The sequence below is a fragment of the Felis catus genome, chromosome C2 (genome assembly GCF_018350175.1).
Source record: "Felis catus isolate Fca126 chromosome C2, F.catus_Fca126_mat1.0, whole genome shotgun sequence".
Lineage (NCBI taxonomy): Eukaryota > Metazoa > Chordata > Mammalia > Carnivora > Felidae > Felis > Felis catus.
In genome coordinates, this window is record NC_058376.1 from 11,402,925 (window position 1) to 11,430,311 (window position 27,387).

A 27,387-nucleotide genomic window follows, 5' to 3' on the forward strand; every position below is an offset into this window, starting at 1 on the left:
AATGAATCCTTGCTCTGAAATATGTGGATGGGCTCTAAATTCAATCACAAATGTTCTTACGAGAGGGAGGCAGAGGGAAGGAAGGCAACATGACCACTGAAGCAAGACGCTATGCCGCTGGCTTTGAAGACAGAGGAAGGGGCCAAGAACCAAGAAATAGAAAGAATGCAGCCGTGCAAGCTGGAAAAGCCAAGGAAACAGATTCACCCTACAGTCCCCAGAGGAATCACCGCCTTGCCATGATTTGGGCCCAGTGAAGTTGATTTCAGACCTCTAGAATTATAAGAGAATAAATGTGTATTGTGTATTGTTTCAAGACGAGTTTGTGGTAATATATTCCGGCGGCAACAGGAAGCTGATAAATTGAGCACAGAGGTTTTCTCTGACTGGCTGCGTGCCACTCGGCAGGTGAGTGGAGCTGGCATGCACACCCCGGCCTTTTCTAAACCTCACATGGTTTCTGTTACACCACATGGCTTCCGAGACTGCCACCGTTCGGGATGTGATCATTCCCCATTTGAAATTCATCGAAGGAGAGGGAAGTGCGAGAAAGAGACGGACCATTGAATTGGATCCCTTCCTCAAACTCTCCATTGGAAAACTGAGAAGCACCAAATAAAACTCGGGCTAAGACAGGTCATTTTTAAAGATGTCGTTGAAGGCAATTTTGTGCTTTGTTTTCTCTGGTCACGTTGTGGTCTTTGCACCGCAGGACAGAATGCTGATCTGGTTGTGCCCACCTGCTCACCTAGAGCCCCGGACTTATGGAAAGGTGCGAAAGAAGACAAGGGGAGTGTCCCTCAGGAGCCCTGCTAATTAACAGAAAGTGAATGGAGTAGATGTAATCCAGGCTTTACAATCCAGGGCTCTGGTCTTGAAGTTCAGGGGATGCCTTTCCTAAAAGGAGACCTGAAGGCCGGCACGTCATTAAGAGACGTTGCTCACCTGTCTGGAGCTCATTCTTGAGACCTGTTCGCCAGGCATGTGTTGAATTCTCCCTTTCATTTTTAGCTCCTCCGAAAACCCTAGAAAGGTACACTAGGAAGGGATCTTGTTTCATTTAACAAAGAATCTGAGGCTCAGAGAGGTTAAGGGATGACTCAAGTGCTCCTGGTTACAAAATCTGATGGGTCGTTATGGCTTGAAGGGGTGACGGAAGCTTTTCTTACTTTCTTTTTTTAAATTTTTTAGTGTTTGTTTATTTTTGAGAGAGAGAGAGAGAGAGAGGGAGAGAGACAGAGTGAGGTGGGGGAGGGGGGGAGAGCAGAGAGAGAAGGAGACACAGAATCCAAAGCAGGCTCCGGGCTCTGAGCTGTCAGCACAGAGCCCGACGTGGGGCTCGAACTCATGAACCGTGAGATCATGGCCTGAGCCAAAGTTGGACGCTCAACCCACTGAGCCACCCAGGCACCCCGGCTTTTCTTACTTTCTTAAAGCTCTTGATGGAAGAGTTATGAGCATCTGTCCCTTTATCGTCTCCTGAGAAAACAATTTATCGTGAAAGTCTGTAACTATGCAGTGTTGTTTTTATATATGAAAACTCCACTAGGCCCTATTCCCTTTAATACAGAAACGTTGACCTTGCCTTGCTTTAATAATCTACATGTTGACGTATAAATGCGTGTCTGGTTAGATGCATCCTGCTTGGACGCGATGCCTTTGTATTATTTGAGGGGTCGCAACACATTTGGTATCCTGGGTTGAAAAGAGAAAAATAAAAGCAAAGACCCCCAGTCAGAAGATGAGGGCATGTCAAAGCTTCATGTTGGGGAGCTTTTCTTTCCGTTTTGGGCACCTTTCCCTTAAGCAAAGTTCTCATGCCACAAGCACTGGGAAATGTAAGTTGGGAAGGTCCCTCTAGTTGATTAAACTCTCTCATTCTTTTCCACGGCTCCCCCACCCCAAAACCCTGAAGTCCCCTTATCAGCTCTTATAACTACAACAGAAGGAAGCAAGCATTTTCTAAGCCCTTAATTCTATTCCTACCTAACCTCCCTCACTGTGTCAGGCTTCCTGTCTCTTTAACTCAATCTTTACCCCTGGTTTGAAAGCCACCAAAGATGCCAGGGATTCTCTGTAGCTGGGACTCGCCTGGCTTGTGTTAAGGAGGGGGTTGAGGAGGGCTGTCTGAAGCCCACCTTGGGGTGCCAGTGAGAAATCAAAGTAAAAGATTATTGATGGCACAGGTGGCCATCCTCCACCAAGAGAGGGTCCTGCCGATGCAGCCACAACGCTCAGTAAATTGAGCCTCAGTGACAAGACATTCTTGTGAGATCTCTGCTCAGGGCTCGCACCTTTCACTTGGCAAGTCCTCCCAGAAACCGGCCGTATGCCCCACAGACAAGAAAGTAGGAGTTTAAATAACATGGCAGAGGAAATCCGGAGCCATCCATAAAGTCTAATTCCCCAAACCAGGGGACTTTGCCGAGGGAAACATGCTTATTTCATCACTGACATCCCCTGGCAGAGAACTCTCAGTCCAGGGAAGCAGTGGGAGTCCCTACAAGCAGGAGAAGTCACCTGTTACTTTAGCACACCCCTGGTTTCTTCTCACAGGTGACAGTTTGATGGCATTAGACATCATCTTCTTCATCCTTGCCTTTCTGTTTCAAGATGTTCTCTTGGGAAACGCTGATCAAATTTTGATGAGCTAAAAGTACACACTCCCTTAAACCCAGCGAAATGCAGAGATCCCCAGGTTTGCTTTGAGGAATCCCCTGGACTGATGGTAACCTACTTAAGATTCAGCAGCTATTCCATTGGGTTGAATTCAACAAATGGTTACTGAGCGGCACTGTGGCCAGGCTCTGCAGAGCTCAGAGTCTACTGGTTGTCTCTGACCTCATGGAGCTCCCAGTCTAGCCGGGAAGACAAATTTAAATAGGGAATCACATGTGCGATGACGTTTGCTGAGGGCACTATAAATAGCAAGGGGGATTAAAGCTAATCTAAACGGCCAGCTGCTGGCGTGGCCTCTGCCCACTGCGGCAAATTGAAGCCAGAAAGAGAACCAAAGAAAATGCAGGAAATGTGCCTGAAAGGAAATAATAATGGCATAGTGGCCACACACAATGGTGGCCAGGTTTTTTTTTTTTTTTTTTTTTCCAAGTCCCAGAGAAGCATCCATTCATTTTTATTTTGTGAGATCGAAGCCGTAATAGCTGGGTGTACAAAGAATTTCCTGTAGATTAATATGAAGCTGGAAGGAGTTGATAGACTTCAGGCAGCGATTTGGGCTATTAATCCAGCCAGTCATTCATTAACCCTCAGGAAGTTTTCTATGCCAAAGTCATTATTATTATTATAAACTAAACCCAAAGCCCCAAATGGGTGTATGGCTACTTTTCTCTCCAGGATGCTCAGTGTCTGAGTCAGCCAGGGAGCCTGAATCATTTCCTACACTCCCCTCTGGTTCGTGGGGAGTTGGCTTCGTACAATGCACGGCTGCTGCGGGAATCCAGCAAAGAGCCCTTTTGAGAGGTAACTGCCACTGTTGTATTTTTTAGGAGGTCCTGAGTGGCCAGGGCAGGCTGCCCGTTGTCCCCCCAATTTCTGTTCTTCTACCCTGCTGTCCTGTAACAATTTAGCTGCCAACATGGCTGCCTTGCTCAAGACTACATTTCCCAGCCTCCTTTGAGGCAGATATGGTCACAGGACTGAGTAATGTTAATGGAAGTGAAAGGCTGAAAGGAGAGGACAAGAACTGAAGCAGTGCCCCAGACACAGAGATGGAAAGCCCTTACTGAGGCTGCAGAACTGACCTGGCAGCCCTGAACTGCTGACCTCTGCCCTGTTGCATGGGAACGAGATCAACTTCCACCTTCTGCCTTGGTGCTTGGGAACATCTTTGTTACAGCAGCTAAGCCTGTACTCCTACAAACACAATGACTCCTGAGCAAGCCCTCTGGCCTCAGATCGGGCCCCTTCCCATAGCCTACATCATGTTCTGATACTTACAGGCAGTGACTTTTATTCTAGCATAAGTAATGTGGGGCACACGGTATATAATGGCTGTGTTTGGGGGGTTCCCCCATTATCTCATATAATTCTCTTAACAGCCCTATGTGCTTGGTATCACTGGGGTCCCATTTCAAACATGAGGTAACCAAGGCACAAATATTTCAAGAAACTTGCCCCACGTTTTCACAAGCAAGTAGGTACTAGAGTAAGGATTCAAGCCCGGGCAGTGTAGCCACCTCTTCTTCCCTATGCTGCCTCCAGCTAGGAAGATGCTATGTTCACATAAACATTAGGGGCTCCCGGGTGGCTCAGTCGGTTGAGCGTCCGACTTCGGCTCAGGTCATGATCTCGCGGTTTGTGAGATCGAGCCCCGCGTCGGGCTCTGTGCTGACAGCTCGGAGCCCTGGAGCCTGCTTCAGGTTCTGTGTCTCCCTCTCTCTGCCCCTTCCCCGCTCATGCTCTGTCTCTCTCTGTCTCTCAAAAATGAATAAACGTTAAAAAAAAAAATTAAACAAGTCCAGAAAATCCTGGAACATTTGCTCCATGTGCAGGTAACCCACACATCTCTTGGCTTTTCTAAAGGTACCATTGATCAGCCACGCTCAAAACCTCTTCCTGGTGGCTCAGCCACTCCACATTGATCGAATTCCTACTGTGTGGCAGGCACTGAGTTTGACACTGGGTACATAAAAAATGGATAACACGATCCAGGTTTCAAGGAACCTACTCTTCAGTGGTAAATAAAAAAAAATAAAATAAAATAAGACTTGAATGGATTATTTCAGTAGAATGAACGTGGCAAATTATAGCGTGCCTAGAATGTCCCTGAAGACTATCACGTTTTGCTTTTCCAAGGCTTCTCAAAGGGTCAGGAATCACACAGTTGGTACCTGAAGGGGAAGGTAAATAAAAGAACACCTGCCGAGACCCCGTGTTACTTCATAATACATGTTACCTACTCTAATTCTTAGCCCCAAACCAAGGGGTACAATTTTATCCCCATTTTACAGATGAGAATAGTGAGGCCAAACAGAACCTAAGTAATGTTCCCAAATGCCTACACCCTTGCAGCAAAGGCAGGATTTAAATCCAGGTTTCTCTGGAGAGCCCACAGGTCTTTTTTTTTTTTTTTTTTTTTTTTGGTTGGTTGGTTTTCGTTTGGTTTGGGTTGGTCTTTAATTGAGGTATAATTGACATATAATATTATATTAGTTTCAGGCATACAACATAATGATACGACGTTTATATATATCGTCGTGAAATGATCACCATAGCGAGTCTAGTTAACATCGATCACCCATGCATAGTCATAAATTCTTTTTCTTGTGATGAGAACTTTTAAGACCCACTCTCTTAGCAACTTTCAAATATGCAATATAGTATTATTAACTGCAGTCCCCATGCTGTACATTACATCCCTGTGACTTACTTATTTTATGATTGGAAGTGTGTACCTTTTGACCCCCTTTACCCAATTCACCGTGCTTCCACCCTTCGCTTCTGACGTCACTAGTCTGTTCTCTGTATCTACGAACTTGAGTTTTTGTGTGTTTTGCTTTTTAGATTCCACACGTAAGTGAAATCATACAATATTTGTTTTTCTCTGTCTGACTTATTTCACTTAAGGTAATATCCTCAAGGTCCCATCCATATTGTCACAAATGGCAATACCTCCTTCTCTTTTATGGCTGAATCACATTCCATTGTATATAAACATACGCCACGTTTCATTACTCATTCATCTGTCAATAGACACTCAGGTTGCTTCCACATGTTGGCTATTGTAAATAACACTGCAATGAACAAGGGGGTACACATATCTTTTTGGATTAGCGTTTTCATTTTCTTTGGATAAAAACCCGGAAGTAGAATTGCTGCATCATACGGTAGTTCGATTTTTAATTTTATGAGGAACCTCCATACTAGTTTCCATAGTGGCTGTACTAATTAACATTCCCACCAACAGTGCACGAGGGTTCCCTTTTCTCCACAGCCTCACCAGGTCTTGTTCTTTCTTGTCTTTTTGATAAATAGCCATTCTGACAGGTGTGAGGTGATACCTCACTGTGGTTTTGATGTGCATTTCCCTGACGATGAGTGATGTTTAGCGCCTTTCGTGTACCTGTTAGCCGGCTGGATGTCTTCTACGGAAAAATGTGTCTTGAGATCCTCTGGCCATTTTTTTTTCCTCCCTTTTTTGCCGCCCCCAGCTTTACTCAGATGCAATTGACATCTAACGCTGTGCAATTTAAAGTGTACTATGGGTTATCTGATAAAATTATATATTGCAAAATGATTACCACCATAGTTTCATCTGACACCTGCCTCACAGCACATAACCTCTGGCCATTTTTTAATCAGATTGCTTTTTGCAATTGAGTTGTATGAGTCCTTTCTGTATTTTGGATGTTAGCACCTTATCAGATACATAATTTGCAAATATATTCTCCCATTCAGTCGGCTGTCTTCTCGTTTTGTTGATGGCTTCCTTTCCCATGCAGAAGCTTTGTAGTTTGATGTTAGAGCCCATGTTTTATCAAATGCTCCCAGAATGAGAAATAGGTTGATCCTCAGACTGGGGAATTTTTCTTCTCTCAAGTCTTCCGACTGGAACACAAAACACCCAGAACATGGAAACAGCTCGGAGAAAGGGCTTTATAAAACATTCTTTATAAACTGGTGCTTTGTATCAGTCTCAGGGAGAAAATGTCTCTTGTTGGCAGGAGGGAAAAAGCCAAGATTATGGGCGAGTGTTGTCTGCGCTCCCTGCTCCTTTGAGGAGCTGCTTCTCCCCCAGCTGATGAGGTTCTGGGGGGGCTGAGTCATGGCACCTGGCCCTCTAAGGAGGAGGTGACAGTGGCCCAGGCCTGGCCAGTCACAGTACCCATCACTCCTGCCAACCTGGAGGGCTGAGGGGCATGTGACCAGACAGGGCCACCGAGCTCACCCATGACTTTGACACGATGCTGTTAGGAGAAAGAGAAGCTCCCTCTGCCCGTCTGGGCATCAAGCCTGGGAGTGAGGCAGCTCCCTCCTTTGGCAGGTTGACAATGGAGCTGCGGCCAGAGCCGGAACGAGTGATGCCTGGGCGAGCCGACCTGCGGGGACAGAGGACAGGCGGAGCCGTTCCCCGCCCGTTCATTCCTGAGCCCACTCCCTGGCTTTTCTTTCTTTTTCTTTTCTTTTAATTTTTTTTAAGTTTATTTAGTTTGAGAGGGACAGAGCGTGTGCAAGAAGAGCAGGGGCCGAGAGAGAGGGAGAGAGAATCCCAAGCAGGCTCTGCACTGTCAGCACTGAGCCCAATGCAGGGCTTGAATTCACCAACTGTGAGATCATGACCCGAGCCGAGATCAAGAGTGGGACACTTAACCCACGGAGCCACCCAGGCGCCCCCCCCCCCGACTTTTCTAATGATAGAAGCAAACAGTAAAAAAAATCAGATCCATCCGTGTCCTAAGTTGGGCTGGGCTCAGTTTCTTTTACTTGTCAACTGAAGTGTCCTAATACAATAGAGAATGTGGGGTGGGTGCTAAAAGCAAGCTCATGATAGAATTTGAATACTCGATTATTTTTATTTCTTTCTTATTTTATGTGTTATCTTCTTACATTATATATTTATTATTACTTTTATTTATTTTTATCCTATATATAAAATATATGGTGGATACATATGTGCTATTATTCTTATCATATTGTTATATTTTTATGTATATATATTTCTTAAATGTATAATTTTAATATATAGAGTTTTACAAATTCTAAAAATTTCAGGCACACACACACACACACACACACTCTGTACCATTTTTCAGTGAAACCACAAAGACAAATGCCAAGGTCAAATATTTGGAATGGCCATCTTTTTTATCAGGCTCCTATAGCATCGTTCTTTCATATATTTCTTTTTTTTTTATTTTTTAATGTTTATTTATTTTTGAGGGTTGGGGGAGGGGCAGAGAGAGAGGGAGACACAGAATCTGAAGCAGGGTCCAGGCTCTGAACGATCAGCACAGGGCCGGATGCAGGGCTAGAACCCACGATCCCTGAGATCATGACTTGAACCGAAGTCGGACGTTTAACCAACTGAGCCACCAAAGTGCCCCCAACTATTTCCTACCCAGGGTCTGGCCCCTGTTTTTAGCTTGTAAGCTCCAGAGGGTGCAAACAGTACCTTCTGACATAATCCACCAGCCCCAACCCCCTGCGATGTCAGCTGTGTACTCTTAAGTTTTAAATTTGTGTTTCCACCTGAATTGCCCTCTTTGTCTAACAAAACTCATCCTGTGATTAACCACTTTTATTTTTTAAATGAAGTATACTTGACGTATAATATTATATTAATTTCAGGTGTACAACATAGTGATTCAACAATTATATACACCATACAATGTTCACCATGATAAACGTAATCCGTCACGTACAAATTATTATAGTATTATTGACTCTATTACCTATGTTGTATGATGAACTGTTTTCATTTTCCTCTTCTTTTATATAAAAGATATTACTCAAAATGGATTTCCTCAGGACTTCACAGCTCTCTAGAATCTGTGACCAAACACGGGACTATTTTGCACTTCTATACTCTGGGCCCGGCCTGCTGTGTGTACAGATTTGGGGACACCTTCCTGGGATGACCTCGGGGCTTTGGGGTCTCTGCCTTATCCCAGAGCTTCAACACTTACATCCTAGGGTCTGAATAATGAGATTAAAGTTGCCATCAACTGAGAGGCGAGACGGTGGGAAGGGAGAATTGGGGGCTTGTCCAGTCTTGGGCAAGTTACATCTGAGATGCCTGTTAATTTTTCCAACAGAAGTACTAAGTGGACAATTGAAAATACGAATCTTGGGGTCAGGGGGTGGGTCCAAGTGGGAGATACCAGCTTGGGTGTCTTCAGAGGTGAGGTAGAACACAAGAGGCAAGGACCCTCCAAGTGCTTCAGTCCACCAGGACAGGTAAGACACACACAGAAGCTTCTACCAGTACTGGAGGGCAAGTGACAAGAGTAGGAAAAGAGACAAGCCAGTAATCCAAAAGGAATTCAAAGTCAGCCATCAGAAAGTGGGCTCAAAATGTAGGGAGCTGCAACGGCCAGGCCTGGAAGAACAAGGATGAGGACATGAGATGGCTTGGCCCAGGACAAGTGACAGGAATTGCTGAGCCCAAGGGGCAGAGCTTGTAGGACCCCAGGGCCTCTCCCCGAAGGCTTACCTGCCACCTCTCAGCCATCAGCAGATCCTGTGATTCCGCCTCCCAGACCAACCCATGTCTTTTTGTCTCCATCACCACCACCCCAGGCTCAGGGTTACAGAACTCACTTTTTCCCTTACTCCTTCCTGATGCTTCCTCTCTTCAGGAGTACCTGGTATTAGAACATAAATCACATCTCATCACTCCCTGGCTTAAAACCCACATATACGTGGCTTCCCATAGCATTTCCACCACAGCCAAGCTCTTTTCCAGAACCTACAGAGTCCCGCATGATCGGGCGCCTGCCAGCATCTCAGGCTACCTTCCCCTTGTGTTCTGTGCTGTGGCCACACTGGCTTCCTTTGGTTCCTTGAGGGAGGGTGGTATAGGGAGGTGGGGACAAGGGATTGATTCTGGGTATATTAGTAAGGTAGAACCAAAAGGACACGCTGACAGACTGAATACTTGAAACCTGAGACTCCAAGTTTTTTCCCGTCTCAGGGCCTTTCCAGGTACAGTTCCCACAGCCTGGAACATTCTCCATACTGTTCTAATCACATGGTGGGCTCCTTCTTACATTTCTGGTTTCAGAGAGGTCTCTCCCCACCACACACGTTTCTCTCTTTCTTATCCGTGAACCCCAATGTCTCCCTTACGGCCCTTTCCACAGCTTGAAGTGATAGATGTACTCGCCTGTTGTGGACTTGTGATTTGTCTCCCACACTGGTCCATGGGTTCCACAAGGGCAGAGGCCATGTCTGCCTTTGCTTAACAACCCTAGTCCTTGGCCAACTGACACGTGATATCCAGTTGACTGTCATTTTCCACAGATTTCATATTTGCCAATTCTCTTACTTGATAAAATTCATTTGCAACCCCCAAGCGCTTTTCTAGGCATTCAGGGATGTGCGCAAAGCAGGGGTGAATTTAAATCTCCTATGCACACGTTCCCACGTGAGGCTGAATCCGGACGACATCTTCTGGTTTCAGCTTTCGCACTTTTCCTCGTCTATGCCGTCCGCACTTTTCGCATTTTGAGATTTCTGTTGTCGATTTCACTGTTTAAAATGGCCCCAAGCACTGTGCTGAAGTGCTGTCTTGTGTCCCTAAGTGCAAGAAGACTGGGATGTGCCTTATGGAGAAAATACACGCGTTAGTGCAGCTTCCTTCAGGCAGGTGTTATTCTGTTGGCTGCGAGGTCAATGTTAATAAATCAACAACATATATTCAATATAATCTCTTTAAACAGAAATACACCCAAAACAAAGCTACATATTGGGTTGACAAAAATGCTGTGACCAGAGCCTCCCAGGAACCTAACCCTATTTTTCTCTTGGGGCCATAATTCAGTATTCACTAATTCCATGCTAGCAAAGAATGAGAATGACTGGTATGTGTGTTGAATGGTTAAAAAAAACGGAATGGATGGATGTCCTGGGGCTTGTTCTAGGGAAGCAAGGCAAGGGCCACCCTTCATATGGGCACCGTGGGAGCCAGCGGGAGGAGCCGACTAAGCATTAACTCTGTGGTAACTATGCTAGTGTCCTGAGAGACTCCTACACCCATGTTGGACCCTAGGGGGTCTATAATTCCTGTTACTGGAGTCAAAGCAAGTTAGAAACCTAGCTGCGAAATCTGGAACACAAGGCCAGAGGTTTACTCTGTGTCTTTAGAACTGTTTTTGTGACATTTCTGAAACTATTGCTCAGTGAAGACAGGTTTGATCCTAGTTGGAACTGGCAGCCAATAACAATGAGAATCACATGGAAACTTCCCCCAAAAATGTGGGTCTTAAGTAGGGCCTCGAAAATCCACTGGAGAGGAGCAAGGAGCTCACTATCCCAGGCCAAAGGAATCATGGGAACGAGTGTTTCCCAGGTCTCTTCACGCCAAAACCCACAGCAAGAACTACACTTTATACCCATACACTGAAACAATTCTTTCCCCAACTACACACAATTCACTTTTTAAAATTCTATTCTATTATGTTCCATTTGGTTCCATAACATTCCATCTCATTCTACTAGTTTTTTTCTTTAGTTTTTTAATGTTTATTTATTTTTGAGAGAGAGAGACAGCTCATGAACAGGGGAGGGGCAGAGAGAGAGAGAGAGAGACACAGAATCTGAAACAGGCTCCAGGCTCTGAGCTGCCCGCACAGAGCCCCACACGGGGCTCACGCTCACGAACCGTGAGATCATGACCTGAGCCAAAGTCAGACGCATAACCAACTGAGCCATCCAGGCGCCCCCATCTCATTCTATTCTGTATCATTTTATTCCAGTTTTTAAAAAATGCTTGTCATAATCAACTCAATTGATTTTATCACTCATTAATAGGCGGCAAGCTGCACTTTGGTAGTAAGAAAAGGCAAGGAGATAAAATGAACACCAGGTAAATCATTGTGGCTAATAATGACTAATATTTACTGAATAATTCCTATGTACCAAGCATTATGCCAAGTACTTTGGTACAATATTATCTTTATTCCTCAAAATAAATTCTTACAGTTAGGTAATGTTTTATCTGTCTTACAACTGAAGCCTTCTGAGACTTAAAGGAGTTATGTTCTTTGTCCATGCTCAGCAGGTAGGAAGTGGAATTTGAGGTCTGGCTGCCTGATTCCAGATCCTAGGCTCATGGCTCCTACACTGGTCTACCTATACAGGTAACTAGAAGGAATAAGATGGGACACTCAGATGGGGGCCAGACATCTTCAGATCCTTCATAAATTTATCTGAGGTAAAAGAGAGAAAGTGTATTGTTCCAACTTCCTTTTATTATTATTATAAATACATCAGACATACAGAGTATAATAGCAAGTAATATAATTAACTCACAAGTACCTACCATCTGATTCTGTCATGTTATCATATTTGTTTTATATCTTTTTCTTATTTTGAACCTATGTCATTGTATTTAAACTGGGTTTTTTTGTAGGCAGCTTCTATCTGGGTATTTTTATACAATCTGACAATCTCTGTTTTTTTAATTGGCATGTTTAGATCATTTACATCAACTGTAGTTATCAGTATGGTTGGGTTTAGGGCCATGATTATAGTATTTGTTTTTCATTTGTCCCCTCTGTTTTTGGTTCTCTTCCCTCTTTCCTGTCTTCTTTTAGATTATTTGAATTTTTTAGTATGCCACTTTAATTTATCTGTTGGCTTTTTAAGCTATATCTCTTTATATTAAATTTTTTAGCGGCTGTTGTAGAGACTAGAATATACATTCCTAACTTTTCACAGTCTACTTCAAGTTACTATTTTACCACTTCATAGGAAAATGTAGACACCTTACAAACATATACATATTATTTCTCTCCCCCTTTCTATTATAATTATAATATGTATTATTCCTAAATAAATTAAGGACCCCACTAATGCTGTAATTTTTGCTCTACAGCATATTTAAAGAACTTAGGAGGAGAAAAACAGCCTATTACACTTACCCAGATATTCACCATTTCTGTTGCTCTTCCTTGGTTCCTGAAGTTCCAAGCTTCCCTCTGGTATCACTTATGTTAAGTCTATAGGACTCCCTTTAGTATTTATTTTAGAGAAGGTCTGATGGCAAAGAATTCTCTTACTTTTTCTTAATCTGAGAATGTCTTTCTTTTACCATAATTCCTAAAGAATATTTTCCCTAGATATAGAAATTCTGGTTTAACAGTTCTTTTCTTTAAGCACTTTGAAGATGTTATTCTACTGTCTTCTGGCCTCCATGGTTTCTGGTGAGAAATCCTCAGTCATGTGAGTCATTGTTCCCTTATGTCTAATGTGTTACTTATCTCTGGCTGCTTTCAACATTTTTCCACTATATTTGTTTTTCAACGGTTTGATTAGATGTGTTTAGGTGTGATTCCCCTCTAGTTTATCCTGTTTGAGGTTTGCAGAGCTTCTTGAACTACAAATATGTGTTTTTCACCAAATCTGAGATGTTTCAGTGATTAATTAAGTACTTCAAATACTTTGTTTCTATCTCTTTCCTCTCTCCATCTGGTGCTCTAACAACAGGATGTTAGACCTTTTGATCTTGTCCCACAGTCCCCTGAGACTATGTTATTTTTTTTTCCCCCAAATTACTTTTCTCTCCCTCAGTTTGGGTCATTTTATTGATCTGTCTTCAAGTTCACTGACTCCATTCTCCCATTAAACTCATTCAATGAGCTTTTTCATTTCAGATATTATCATTTTCCTTTCTAAAATTTCCATTGTGTTCTTGTTTTGATAGTTTCTATTTCTCTGCTGACCAATTCTAGCTTTCCATTTGGGGGTGTTTACCTTTATTTTATGGGCATGATTCTATCAGCTGCCTTAAAGTATTTGATAATTCCAACATCTGGGCCATCTCAAGATTCACATCATCGATTGTCTTTTCCCTTGAAAAATGGTCACATTTTCCTGGTTCTTTTCATGTCAAGTAGGTTTGCTTTGTATCCTGTACATTTAGAACATTATGCTGTAAGACTCTAAATACTATTAAAAAAAAAAAAAACTCTACAGAATGTTGACTTTGTTTCGTTGTATTTTGTTTTGTTTTGTTTTGTTTTAGCAGACAATCAACTCAATTGGGTTCAGATCACAAGTGCTGTCTTGTCTTCTGTTTGTGGGGATGCAAGGTCAAGTCAGTTGTCATAGCCTTTGTAGTACTGCATTTAGGTATGTCCTTGGCATATGTGACTCTCAGCCAAGTCCAGGATCGGTGTTGGTTCACACACAGAGTTGGAAGGTCCCCTTCTCCAGCTCTCTCTTCTCCAGAATTTCTGCTACTTGCTTGTTCCTGGGAACCCTTTTTTCAGTCTTCTAGCCAGAAGATATGGTTTCTGTCAGAGTTTTAGGTCGACAATGAGGTTTCCCTCAGATAAAAGTTGGCACATAAAAGGAGGGGGGGATGAGAAACTCACCCCTGAATGGATCATTCTTCAAGTTTTGACTCCCCTCCTCAGTCTGCCTGCCATGATTTTTCAGAGTCCTCAGGTAGTCGCTCCTTGGCCGAAGTTTCAGGTGTAATTATGCAGGAGAGGTAGGCTTAGATGGTAAACTCTATCTGGACCAGGACCAGGAGCTGATCTTTTCTTTTGTTTAAGTTATTTTTTAAAAACACTTCAGATACTGTTAAGGTCTCTAATAAGTCCTTCTCTCATCCCCTTTCCTTCCTTCCATGTCCAGAAAAGCTCACAGACTGAATTTGCAGGTTATTGCTTCCATGTGTTTTATGACTTTAATATGTAGAACATCCACAAACATTATACAGTAGAGTTTTATAGTTTTTAAACTTTACATAAAGTGGCCTCATACCATAAATATCTGGTATATAGTCAACTTCTATAAATTTTCCATATTTGCTTAAAAAATGTATATGTTCTATTGTTGAGTGAGGAATTACATGTATGCTTGTTGTTCAAGACTATGCATTGTGTTCAAATCTACGCCCTTACTAATTTTCTGTCTTCTTGTTTTATCAATTACTATGGAAGTTACATTCAATCTCTCACTATAAATGTGGAAAAATATTTGCCAATATTTCCTGTTATTATGCAAGTGTTTGATATAGATTTTTTTAAGGCAATCTTGTTAGGTGCAATCCAGGTGAACGTATCTTGATGAACTGTTCCTTTCATCATATGTAGTGACTACATACTTTTTTCTCCCTAACACTGCATTGTTTTGTTGTTGTTGTGTTGCACCCACTTCCCGGCTTTTAATTTTTTTAAGTAGTCTTCATGCCCAACGTGGGGTTTGAACTCACAACCCTCAGATGGCGAGTCACATGCTCTACTGACTGAGCCAGCCGGGCACCCTCCTAATATGCTCTAATAGTGCTTTAATAATTAAAGACTATTTTGCCTGATACTGTTATGGCCACACTAACGTTCTTTTAATTAGCATTCTCTTATTATGTATTTCCTTATTATTTTATTTGTCAAGAGGTTGAGTCTGGGAAAGCCACACCCGCCTTTGGCTCAGTCCCAGGATCTCATGTGAGCTTCCCCCTCAAAGTCACACCTCTCTGATGGAACAACCAGTGTAATCATGGGGTGCAGCTTATACTTTTTGAGTCCTAATTTTCAAATAGCCCCTGAGGACCCAGCGCTGTGCTCAGGGCCACCCAAAAGAAGGAAATTGTTGTTGGCAGGCTGGGAAAATAGCAGTTTTTTTCCAGGGAGCTGGACTGGGCCCCAAGGCCATGCTTGTAAGTTTTCTGCAGACCACTTCACTATGCTTGAGTGAAAAGGCTTTCACGTTTTGGGGTAGAATTGGGGCTTTTCTAACCTGTGACTGAAGAACAAGTGTGAGTGCTTCTCTTCCTGGGAGACCCTCAGGCCATAACAACAAAAAGAATTACTCATTCTGGGCTATTCTGCATGTCAGGAATTGTACATAGTGCTTTATGTAGATTATCTCATTTATTCTCAAATCAACCTTAAAGCATATATTCTTATCCCCATTTTTCTGATAAGGAAACTGAAGTTCCCAGGCATTATGACTTGCTTGAAGTGACACAGCTGAGTGATAAAGCAAAGGTAAGTCTGGCCCATGTCCTTGACCCAGTTTTCTAGATATGAGTATTTTGTCACTGACCCTGGACATCGAATCACCTCTCATTAGTGTATACCACATTCTGCCTTTGGAGGAATGTTTCCGACCTCTTCCTGGTTTGGTGCCCCAGGACCCTGCAGTGGGGCTAGGAGTCAGAGAGATGCACAGAGAGCCTCCCTGGTAGGATTTCACAAGACCCCCCTCCTTACTCATATCCTTTTCTTGGCCACCGATGTATCCCTCCCACTCCTTGTAGCTTGGGTCTCCCAAGTGCACTGGTCTATCTCCTTCAAAATTCACTTTGCTCATTGTCTTTTCCCCCCAGCTTTGACCTGGAGCAAACCTAGACCAGTCCCTTGTTCCTCTTTCTACGCTCCTAAAAAGGAGTTGCACGCCCAACTAGACCAACATGGCTTCCTTGGGCTCGAGCTGAGGGCTGCCTGCTTGGTTCTTCCTTCACTGGGAACACCAGACCAGGAAGGCCCCCGCTTTCCTTCAGGGAACGTGGTTTGTCTAAGAAAGAATGGTATGGATTTTTGAGGAGAGGAGGGGGTCCTTTAAATGTATAAAATTGCGTTTTTGGTAATAACTGAGGAGATATAAAGGTCTTGTTTCATGGTTTTAGAGCAGAGGTAACGTAAAGCACGGTAGAGTTGTCAGAGGAAAACCCAGTAAAGTCATCCTCATGGGCTCCTCGGGCACTTTTTTCATCTTCTCCAGGCCTCCGGTCAAATTCTACGTTTTGATCACCACCAAAACCCTACAGTTAGTCAAAAGTTCCTGCCAGTCAGACTTGAACAAGTTATAAGGAGAACCATCGGTCCATCGTAAGGCCTCAAGATAACTTTAAGGAAGGCAGTAGGTATCGTAATGGGCCCAGAAGAAAGACCACTGGACCAGGAGTCTGAGATCTTATAACCCAACCGCATCACCAAGGGTCAACTTGGCGTAGCCTTTGGCAATCCACCAGCGGCTTGCCCCGCTTATCCACCGGAAGATGCGGGGGAATTAGAATTTCTTACGGGGCTGAACCAGATGACGCCTTCAACGCCCTTCCAACTGGGAATCATGTGTGATTCACTCAATCCTTGTAATATCTGCCATTTAATAAACACTGTGGGCCAGGCGTATTGATGCATTTTCACACTAGGCCCTCCCCCAACAACCCGGTGAGGTGGTTTTCATTAACTTCCTTTTCAGAAATAGGGAGAGTCACTTGCCAAGATGCCAGAGCTGGTTGGGGAGGAGAAAGGATTTGGATCTAGGTCTATCCGAGAGGATCCAAAGCGGATACTCTTTCTTGTCTACGACTCTGCCTCCAGCACTTTACGAGTTTACGCGGCCTGGCGCCCCTCAAAAGGAAGAAAAAGGCACAGATAGATGGTGCCCACATGGGGACCCTGCCCAGAAAATGGGCAGTTCCAGAGCAAAACTGTCATCGTGACAGGCCTTGCCAACAGCGGCCTCCAACCGTTAAGCACAGGGCCATCTCCCATCTAGAAATCGGCTCTCTTTTGTCCACAGAGCCCTACACACACACAATAACTCCATCACCCAGGAGACCACGGAACAAAGGGAGGGAGATAGATATGGACTGAAAAGGGTATAAATAAGATGCTGTATGGGCAGAGAGGGAAAATGATTTAAAGGCAGAACCCAGCACGGTATTTGACGTGCAGGCTTTTAAATTATGCCTACACTCCTTATATGAGGTGGGTACACAAATGAGCCTGTATTTTCAACGACGTCACATGCCCCGTTCTGCCACCAAAAACAATATTTGTGCTTCATGTGCTGCCCCGTGGGGTTTTAGACCCAGAATCACCTGGCACGGCTCCTGCCCCCAAGATGCAAATTAACGTTTTCATGGGGGGGGGGAGGAGGGAGGGGTGCAAGGGGAGGCTGGGGGAGGGGTGCAAGCGTGCTCTGCAGGGCCACACTCGGGTGCTGACATTGCTGGGCATGATGGATGCTGCCAGCGCTGTTGCTTAGCAACCCAATACCCTTCAAGAAAATCCAGCAGTCTGGCTGGCTCGCAGAAGCAAGCAGGGCTCGTTCAGCATGGCATCGGGCATGGAAAGATAATAACGATTTTGTTCCAGTTATTAATAATCATGCCTCCCGACTTCCTGTATAGATCGACATACCTGAGGGTACCCAGAGCCTCCCATCAGGTCGGGGCCGGAAAAAGCCCAGTGTTTTGAAATCACCTCCAAATGGGCTTCAGAGCGTAGTGGAATTTTACTGGCTGGTCCCATGATGCTTCTTCCATCCCGGGCCCTTTCCACAACATAAAGGCAGATCTCCACAGCGTGACTCACTAGCATACCTCCGGATAGTTGTTTGTCAGCCCTGTCATGAGTCATGCTTTCTTCAGCTTTCTTTTTTTCTCAAAACCGAAACGCTTGACATTTTAGAATGGGGCTGGGGGGGGAGGTTTTTTTTAAAAAAAAAAAAAATTGTTTTGTCACTCCGTGGCTTTGTGTGCCAGGGTGGGGGTGTGTGGGAAGAGGTGAGTAATGGCGGCCCGAACAGGTAAACATGAGTGAGGCTGTCCACACCGACCGTCGGTCGCCTGGAGCCTGAGGATGCAGGCATATGTGTCACAGAATGGGAGTGTGTCCAGGCGTCATTCTGCCTTCCACCCATTCCTTTCCAGCACCCCGCGGCTCCCCGCGTCCCCAGGAAAGAGGTCTGCTTCATTTTGTGCGGTGTAGACAACGGTGCCATGGGAAGGCTTTAAGAAAAATCCTGCAGGAGTTACAAACGGCAAGGAAAATGGAGATTTCAGATGAAAAAAAAAAAGAGAGAGAGAGAGCGAGAAGTCCAACACCAACAACACAGAACGCGTGTTGGGCCAGGCAGATGGCAAGGTTCCTGGGTTTGGGTCAACCAGTTAATTCCCCGATGCCGATGTTAATTGGGTGGGTGATGAACTCGGGCTTATTTTGCGCGGCCCAGCAGAAGTCTCACCCTCTCCATGAAGTCCTCAACCTCTTAGCTTTATTCACTTAGCACACTGTTTTCTCTCCTAAAATTAGTGAGCGCCTCAAAGCCAGGCACCCTTGAATGCATCTCTGTACATTGTCAACCCAGCATCACATTGAATGTATAGTAGGTGTTCCAGGCACGCCGCCTGTTCGTAGGAGAGACAGATACAACAGTGAATTAGCCAGTCCACTAACTACATCCAACTAAGCTCCTGGAACCCCTATTTGTTCACAGGCTTAACAATACTCGCTGTCCGCTCACAGAAAAGTAACAAGGCTCTAGGAGTGACAACTGAAGACATTTTGAACGTTAGGCAGTAGAAAGTCATCAGAAAGCGTTGTTAAAAAAGAAAAGGGAGAGGTTACGAAGAGTGTCCTCGAAGTCAGGGATCAGGACCGATTCCACACACAGGTAAACGGGGGAAGGAGAAAGTTTGAGCTGACACTAAACACATGCCCTGTTAGGGGAGGATAATGCTTGAAATTTCCAAAACATTTGCTTCTTTGGATTAAGACATCGCAGATGCTTGTTAAAAAGGTAAATGTTCTCTTGCAGCAACCACATATTAATCCATTATTAACCTCGAGTGCTTTAGCGAAACTTATTAAATCCACTTGCAGAGTGAAAGGGACGTGAGACAGGTAATTACTTTTTACTCTTTATTAGGAAAGTGTTTAAACATACAAAACCAGAGGCAATCGTGTAATAAACACTTATGTGTTCACAGCCAGCGTCAGCAATTATCATCCTAAAACCAATCTTGTTTTACCTACCACCTTTCCCAAACTGGATTATTCGGAAGCAAATCCAAAACTTCTTGATGTCTCACGCATGCCGATTTCAGCATAGAGCTCTAAAATATAAGCAGTCAACATTACCACAGTATCAGTATCATACCTAAAACAACAACAACAACAACAACAACAATTCCCCACTATCATCAAATGTCTGGTCAGTAGTTAACGTTCAAATATCCCCAAAAGAGCAGTTCGGTTTTGAGGTAAAAGCAACATCATTTCCCGGAATATGGAAGGGACCGGTTCTAGGGCTGGGCCTACCCAGGGGAAGAAGGGACCGTGACGTGAATATCACTTGTTTCACTGTTTCGTTTTGTTCTGTTTTCCAGTTCCACGATTGCCAAGAGCAATCCACGTCAGGGAAAGGACATGAGTGTGTAAGCCAAAATATGAATTACTCTCCCTATCAGCCAATGACACTCACCAGTTTCCCCTGGCTGTTATACAAATAATTAAGAATTAGGTTTCCTGATCCCGGCAGTAGTAGGAATTGAGTAGTTAATCCCATTATCAACTTCACCTGATCGTAGATAAGCCAAATGTCCTTGTCTGAGCCTCAGTTTCCTTCTACAATGGAGGCAATAATAGGACATACCCCACAGGGCTCTGAAGAGAATTAAAGAAGAGAATATATGTAAAGCGTTTAGAAAAGTTCCTGGCACAGTAGGTCCATAAGGAACACTAACTATTGTATTGTTATTCCCCAGTCTCCTTGGAAACCAAAGCTTGGGCAAGCTGATGCTTGATGAAGATCCTAATGACCTTATCATGGCCACCGCCTCTGCTTAACAAAATACTGAATCTGAAATCTTTTTTTCAACATTTATTCATTTTTCAGAGACACAGAGAGACAGAGCGTGAGTGGAGGAAGGGCAGAGAGAGAGGGAGACGCAGAATCCGAAGCAAGATCCAGGCTCTGAGCTGTCAGCACAGAGCCCGACACAGGGCTCGAACTCACGAACCGTGGGATCGTGACCTGAGCCGAAGTCAGAAGCTCAACCGACTGAGCCACCCAGGAGCCCTGAATCTGAAATATTTTAAGCTAGTGTTCCTCAAAGTGTGTTCTTTCAGACCACCTGCCTCAAAATCACCCCCAAATGATTATTTCAATGTGGATCGCTAGGCCCCGCGCAATTCTTCAGAACGCTAAAGTTTGAGAACTTCTGCTTTAAGTTTGCCCAAATGCTTGTTCAGTTAACTCTCCCAACCGGAGAGAAAATGGGGTGCCTGAAAGACAGTGTGGTGTAGCAGAAAGGACCTGAGACCTGGAATTAGAAGGCCAGCAGAACGTGGCCATCCATTTACCTGCGGAATGGACCTGGTAATATCTTGGTAATGGGGCCCCAGAGAGAGCCATCGATATGCGGTATCACTTACTTATATTATTATCCCAGTTCGGAGAACTTAAATAGAGGATTCCGATTTGGTGCTTCCAAAAGCAGGCCACGTGGTCTAATGATGCTCATGACAAAAGACATCAGTCATGACAGTCTCATTCGTTCATCCATTAATAAATATTTATTGAGCGACAGTTCTTTGCCAGGCACTGTGCTGGCATAAAGCAGGGAAAAACACAGTCACATTCCCTGCCTTCTAAGCACACACAGGGCTCTGAAATACCCAAGCACAAAGAAGGGACAGGGAGAAACTTCAAGCTCACAAAAGCCAAGAGCTAGAAGAGGATCTTAATGAACACAGTTCCCTCGCAGAACTGGTGGGAAGACACGGGCCCAAAGAAGCAAAGCAGCTCCCCGCCCCCCCACCCCCTCCAGTAAGACAGTAGCTAGAAAGGCACGGACTTCTTAGTTCTCAGAACTGTCCCTTCTCTGCCTGCACCAAGAAAAGCAAAGAAGCAAAACAAATATTGAGTCGCTTTTTCTCTATGTCATCAGCATGAATCATTTGAGTCGACAGCAACAAAATTCTTCCCACTTAGTGCAATACTATCAAGGTTTCATTTTTCATTTAATTTAAAAGCAGGTTACAAAACAGCATGCAGAATGGGATCTCATTTTCAGAAACAATATCTGTGGCGTACATAGAAAAATGGCTATGCGAATCAAAGATTATCAATAGATATTCCCTACTGGCTAGGATCATGTGCGCTTTTTATTTTCTTCTTTATGTTCCTGGAACTTTCTCAGAATTTTCCAAATCCTCTACAAGGAGCACAAATTACTTCTGTAGCAAATAAAAAGCTTATTTCAAAAATAACGTTTGGTTCTTTTTTTTTTTTTTTAAGTCCGTGTGTTTTGCCGTTTTGAAACTAAGTCTAATCTCATGAGAAGTTTCTAGAATCTTTTTATTCGGATTACATCCAAAAAAAAATAAGCGCAGTCTTTGTCCTCCAACAAAAGAAATGTGGCACAAAAAAGCCACCTGTCACTAGACCTCCTCTAGGATATTCCTTGGATTTACCCAGGCAAAGACGAATAGTCTTGAATGGAACCAACTGATTTACAAGTTCAAGGAATGGCATTATGCCCCATTCTCAGAGGTCAAAGATACACAAAACCTGATCCCAGTCTTGAAGAAATTTGGGGTCTGGCTGAGGATGAAGACATAAAAATATACAAAGCTTAGCAACAAAATGTGAAATTGAACAAACGTGTGATATTGAAAAGCACAGTGTGTGTTGGGCCAGCAAGGATAGTCCACTTAGGGAACCATGGGAGCCAAGTGGCAGATAGAAGATGAAGGGCAATGGGGAGCCACTGAAGGTTTTTGTTGTTGTTTTGGTTTTTAGGAAGGAGGTGACCTAAGATCTGTGTTTCAAAAAGATTAAGGTCTGTAGAATGCATAATTGTATGTGAGTCAGGAGAGGCTGAGGAGAGGGAGGAAAACAACTACAATATATATCAAATGGAAAGAATGCTAGGTTTTAGGTCCAGCTCGGCCACTAATGAGGCAACTTTGAACCTGCCATTTCTACTGCCTATGACTAGTATCCTCACTGGACAACTGGGAGAATGGGCTAGAATCTCTAAAGTCCTTCCCAGCTGTCAAAATTCTTTAGTTCCATGATCCAGGTGAGAATGATCCATGTTGCAGTGGCAAGGACAGGAATGGTTTAATTCTAGCAGGTGCCCCTCGGAGTGTGATGCTAAGTCATCCTAGGCACCAACAAAATAAGGTCAGATTCTCCCCCCCACCTCGCCCTTACTCTTATTTTTAACCCCTAGGGAGGCTTTGCAGCAAATATTTTCTTTTCACCTTTTTTAAATGAGGTATAACGTAACATACTGTGAAATGCACCCTTTTAAAGTATAAATTTAGGGACGCGTGCCTGGCTCAGTTGGTAGAGCATGTGACGCTTGATCTCAGCGTTGTGAGTTCAAGCCCTGCATTGGGCATGGCGACTACTTTTAAAAACTTGTAGGGGCGCCTGGGTGGCTCAGTTGGTTAAGCGTCCGACTTCGGCTCAGGTCACGATCTTGCGGTCCGTGGGTTCGAGCCCCGCGTCGGGCTCTGGGCTGATGGCTCAGAGCCTGGAGCCTGCTTCCAGTTCTGTGTCTCCCTCTCTCTCTGCCCCTCCCCCATTCATGCTCTGTCTCTCTCTGTCTCAAAAATAAATAAATGTTAAAAAAATTAAAAACTTGTAAATATACATACACACACACACACACACACACACACAATTCAGCAGTTTTTATCATATTCACAAAGTTGTACAAACATCACCACTGTCTAATTCCAGAACATTTTCATTACCCCCAAAAAGATATCCCGTACCCATTAGCAGTCACTCCCCGCCCCACCCCCCCACCCCCAGCCCTTGGCAACCGCCACCCTACTTTCTGTCTCTATGGATTTGCCTTTTTGCAGATATTCCATGTAAATGGAGTCATATAACCTGTGGCCTTTTGTATCTGGCTTCTGTCACTCAGACGATGTCAATGTCTATCCATGTGGTTGCATGTATCAGCACTTCCTTTTTATGGCTGAATAATATTCCATCGTATGGATATACCACATTTTGTCGGTTCACCCAGTGATGGACATCCGGGTTTTCTCCGCTATTCCCCAGTACATTAAAGGTCATGCCCTTGTTTTTCAAAGGAAAAGCTCTCACAAGAACTTCCAGTATCTGAACTGAAAAACAAATTTGAGACGGACAGTGGCAAAACCATTTTCATCCACGCTAACTATTGTAGACATTCATTCCGACAACTTTTTCCACTGATACTACCAGGGGTAAACAAAATGATTGTATCTCCAAAGAGTGTGTGACTTTAAGTGAAAATTTTTGAGCAGCAAAGCCCATTCCATGGATTAAAAAATGCCACAGGATTAGGGGATAATCTTTAGCTTTCATGTTCTGCCAATGAGAGAGAAATGAGTTTGTAGATTCCCAGGCATGACGGAAGTCGCGTCTCAGCCTATGTGTGACCTGCTTTTCACTCTGTAAACAACCAGTTCAGACCCAGGCATATCAGCATTTTGGCATTTCTTCTTTTCCCACAGTCCAGGCTGTTAATTTCCTCACTGTATTTTTATGAGCAGGAAAAACATGAAATATCACTGACCTGTCAATATTCGTGTTACAGTGTAAGACCCGAGATGTCCTTGTCCTTTCCTAAATCAAACAGAATTAAAAATAAGGCCAATAAAACATTTATCCCGTTGACATGAGACCTCTGAGTTCAGGCCTTCCTATAAGGGGGCGGGGGCAGAGAGACAGAAAAAAAAAAAAATAGAATTCAGCTGTATGTTTTCTTCTTGTGGTCCATTAACATGATTTCAAAATTATCATACCGATCAGAAAAGGAATAGACAGAAGAGAATTTGAGGGCTTTATCACCAAGGAAAAACATTTACTACGCGCTTGTTTCGTGCCAAGAAGAGGGGTTCCAAGGTCTCTTAGAATCTAATCGAAAAGAGAAAAGATCTAAGCATTAAAAATCATCACAAGTTTCCAGCTGCTGGGGGGAGGAGAGCATGGGGAGTAACTGCCAATGGGCATTTCTTGTGGGCCTGATGAAATGTTCTTGAATTAGACAGTGGTAAGAGTTGCATAACCTCGTGAATGTAATAACCACTGAAATGTACATTTCAAAAGGGTATGGGAAGGGCACGTGGGTGGCTTAGTCAATTGAGCTTCGGACTCTTGATTTCAGCTCAGATCATGATCCCAGCACTTTGTGCTCCATGCTGAGCATGGACCCTGCTTGAGATTCTCACACCCTCTCTCTCTCTCTCTCAAATTAAAAAAAAAAAAAAAAAAATTCAAGTGTATGGTATGTGAATTATATCTCAATAAAATAAAACATTGAAATCATAATAATGGCACATCATACTACTACCAAAAAGAATGAAAAATCATGTCTGGGGATAGGGTACACGATAGGTTTTGTTTTGATCGCAAGTTTACTGAGATTGAAAAGGTAGGAAATTTCCCTGCATCTGCTGAAGCCCTCCCCACCCTTTCCCCGTAAGGCCCAGCTGCAAGGCCCAGGCCTCCCCGAAGCCCCAGCTTTCCCTGCCTCAACAGACACCCCCATCCGCAGACTCTACGGGAGTTCTCTTAACTACTTTGCCCCCAAGGATGTGTTTCGGGCGAATGCTGCCTGGCTTACAACGTGATTTGGAAATACGCTGCTGGCTGTGTTTTATGCATTTTATCAAGTGTTTTTAACTTTGTACCAGCTGGAAGCATGAAGGGCACAGTTTTAGAAGGTTGAAGTTAAATAATAATTTCACACCAGGAAACATTCAGCTGGGGCCACCTAGCACCAGCTGCCTGGGTGGTCGATATTCTTGAGCTCTGGAGGCAGCTTCACATCAGGAAGTAGTGGAGTGGCCACTGGTAGAGTTTGGGGCTGGGTAATATAGTAGTTGAGCCCACGGCCTCTTGGGGACAAGCCAACTGACCGGCCATGTGATCTTGCGCACGTTAATTAACCTGTCTAAACCTCAGTCTCCTCTTCTGTAGAACGGGGATGATTTTATCTATAGGTAACCTATGGGTTTTGGATTAAATGGGCTTAGATGAGCCTTCTGCCACGCACTAGCCACTTATAACATGGTTCTGCTATTAGGATTACTAACACTTTTTGTGCTGTTGCTCTCTGACTGTCCTTAAGGAAGGAAGGTGTTTGCCACATCGACTGTCCTCCCAGGAGGCTGGCAGCCTGACCAGGTATATTTTGATTGTCATCCCAGTTAAACTGTTGCATTCTAAAATAAGACAGTGTGGCTAAGGAGTATGGGTCCAGGGGCATCCTGGGGGAAATGAAGTTGAATTCCCCGACGGAACCAAAAAACCGGGTTTTCACATTCTGACATTTTCTCTCTCTCTCTCTCTTTGTTTTTTTTAATGTTTATTTAGTTTTGAGAGAGAGCGCGGGTGAGCAGGGGAGGGGCAGAGAGAGAGGGGGACAGAGGATCTGAAGCAGGCTCTTCGCTGATAGCAGCGAGCCGGATGTGGGGCTTGAACTCGCTAACTGAGATCATGACCTGAGCTGAGGTCAGAGGCTCGACCTACTGAGCCTCTAGGCACCCCGCATTCTAACATTTTTCATCAGCTTTAGACTTGAAGCTATTTAAGCCCAAGTGCCCATTTCTCATAGGTTCGTAAAGCCTGGTCCTGGACCGCCCGTGTCGGAAATACACGGACAAGTTGTTTAAAATAGGAAATTCCCAGGCCCCACCCAGAACTACTTTCCCAGAAGGCTCTAGGGAGGGACCCTGCATTTGAACGAGCTCCTCACAGCCTTTTGGGCCTGCTGGAGGGTAAGCACACAGCACTGGCCTTGCCTCTACAGTCCAAGTGCTTAACCCTATCGGTGCTTAACACGTTTGCCGTAAGAAATAGAAAAAAAGATGAAATAAAAGTAAGGAAAACAACGAGTGAAAAAAAACTTAAAGACGAAATAAAAATCATGAAAAAGTAAACGGATGGGGGTGACCGGGTGGCTCAGTCGGTTAAGCGTCTAACTTCAGTTCAGGTCATGATTTCACCGTATGCCTGTCGGAGCCCTGCATCCGGCTCTGTGCTGACAGCTCAGAGCCTGCTTGGGATTCTCTCTCTCCCTCTCTCTCTCCCCCTCCTCTGCTCTCTCTCTCTCTCTTTCAAAAAATAAATAAACAAACAAAAAATGGATGGATGGATGAATGGATGGAACAGTCCCATGCATCTAATTTCTTTGCCTTTCTTCATTATGTTTCTGACAGGGAAACCATTAACATTTATTGAGAGAATTTTTCCTCAGTGTAAAAGCAATAAATGCCTCATGCGTGGCACTTAGAAAACACAGCAAAGCAAAGGAAAAGACAAGCAAAACTCACCACCGAGAGGTCACCACCCCCAACATGGTTGTGTAGCTCCTCTGGTCTTCTATATGATGCATGGAAACACAGGATTGTTTAATATCATCCTATTGTGCACCCCAAAACACTCTTTTGAGCCTGATTTTTTTTAAGTCAACAATGCATTATTAATATTTTCTCAACTCAGGAAATTTTTCCTCACCATAATTTTAGATGGTAGCGTAGTATTCCATCACAGATATACTATGATTTATTTCCTCCCTGTCCAGTCACTGAACATTCAAGCTCAGGAATTGATTAACAATAAAATGTACAAGGGTGCCTGGGTGGCTCAGTCGGTTGAGTGTCTGACTTTGGCTCAGGCCATGATCTCACAGTTCAAGGGTTCAAGCCCCCCCATCGGGCTCTGTACTGACAGCCCAGAGCCTGGAGCCTGCTTTAGATTCTGTGTCTCCCTCTTTCTCTGCCCCTTCCCCGCTTGTGTTCTGTCTCTCTCTGTCTCTCAAAAATAAATAAGCATTAAAAAAATTTTTTTAAGAAATAAAATGTACAAAAAAAGAGGGAGCACCTAGGTGGCTCAGTGGGGTAAGCGTCTGACTCTTGATTTCCGCTCAGATCATGATCTCACAGTTCATGA

General features: G+C 44.0%; 2 long non-coding RNA genes across 2 annotated transcripts in view; both read right to left on the bottom strand.

Moving 5' to 3' along the window:
- Nucleotides 1–18,030, bottom strand: part of LOC111556350 — a 30,844-nt gene extending 12,814 nt beyond the window's left edge. Inside the window, exon 1 of the long non-coding RNA XR_002735794.2 lies at nt 17,841–18,030. This is a non-coding gene — a long non-coding RNA (uncharacterized LOC111556350). The remainder of the gene's footprint in view (nt 1–17,840) is intronic.
- A 1,299-nt stretch (nt 18,031–19,329) lies between these two features.
- LOC123379762 lies at nt 19,330–20,366 on the bottom strand. The gene is made up of 2 exons (XR_006584642.1): nt 20,002–20,366; nt 19,330–19,537 (listed from the first exon to the last, which is right to left on the bottom strand). It is a non-coding gene; the product is annotated as an uncharacterized LOC123379762 (long non-coding RNA).
- Between the last annotated feature and the right edge of the window lie 7,021 nt (nt 20,367–27,387).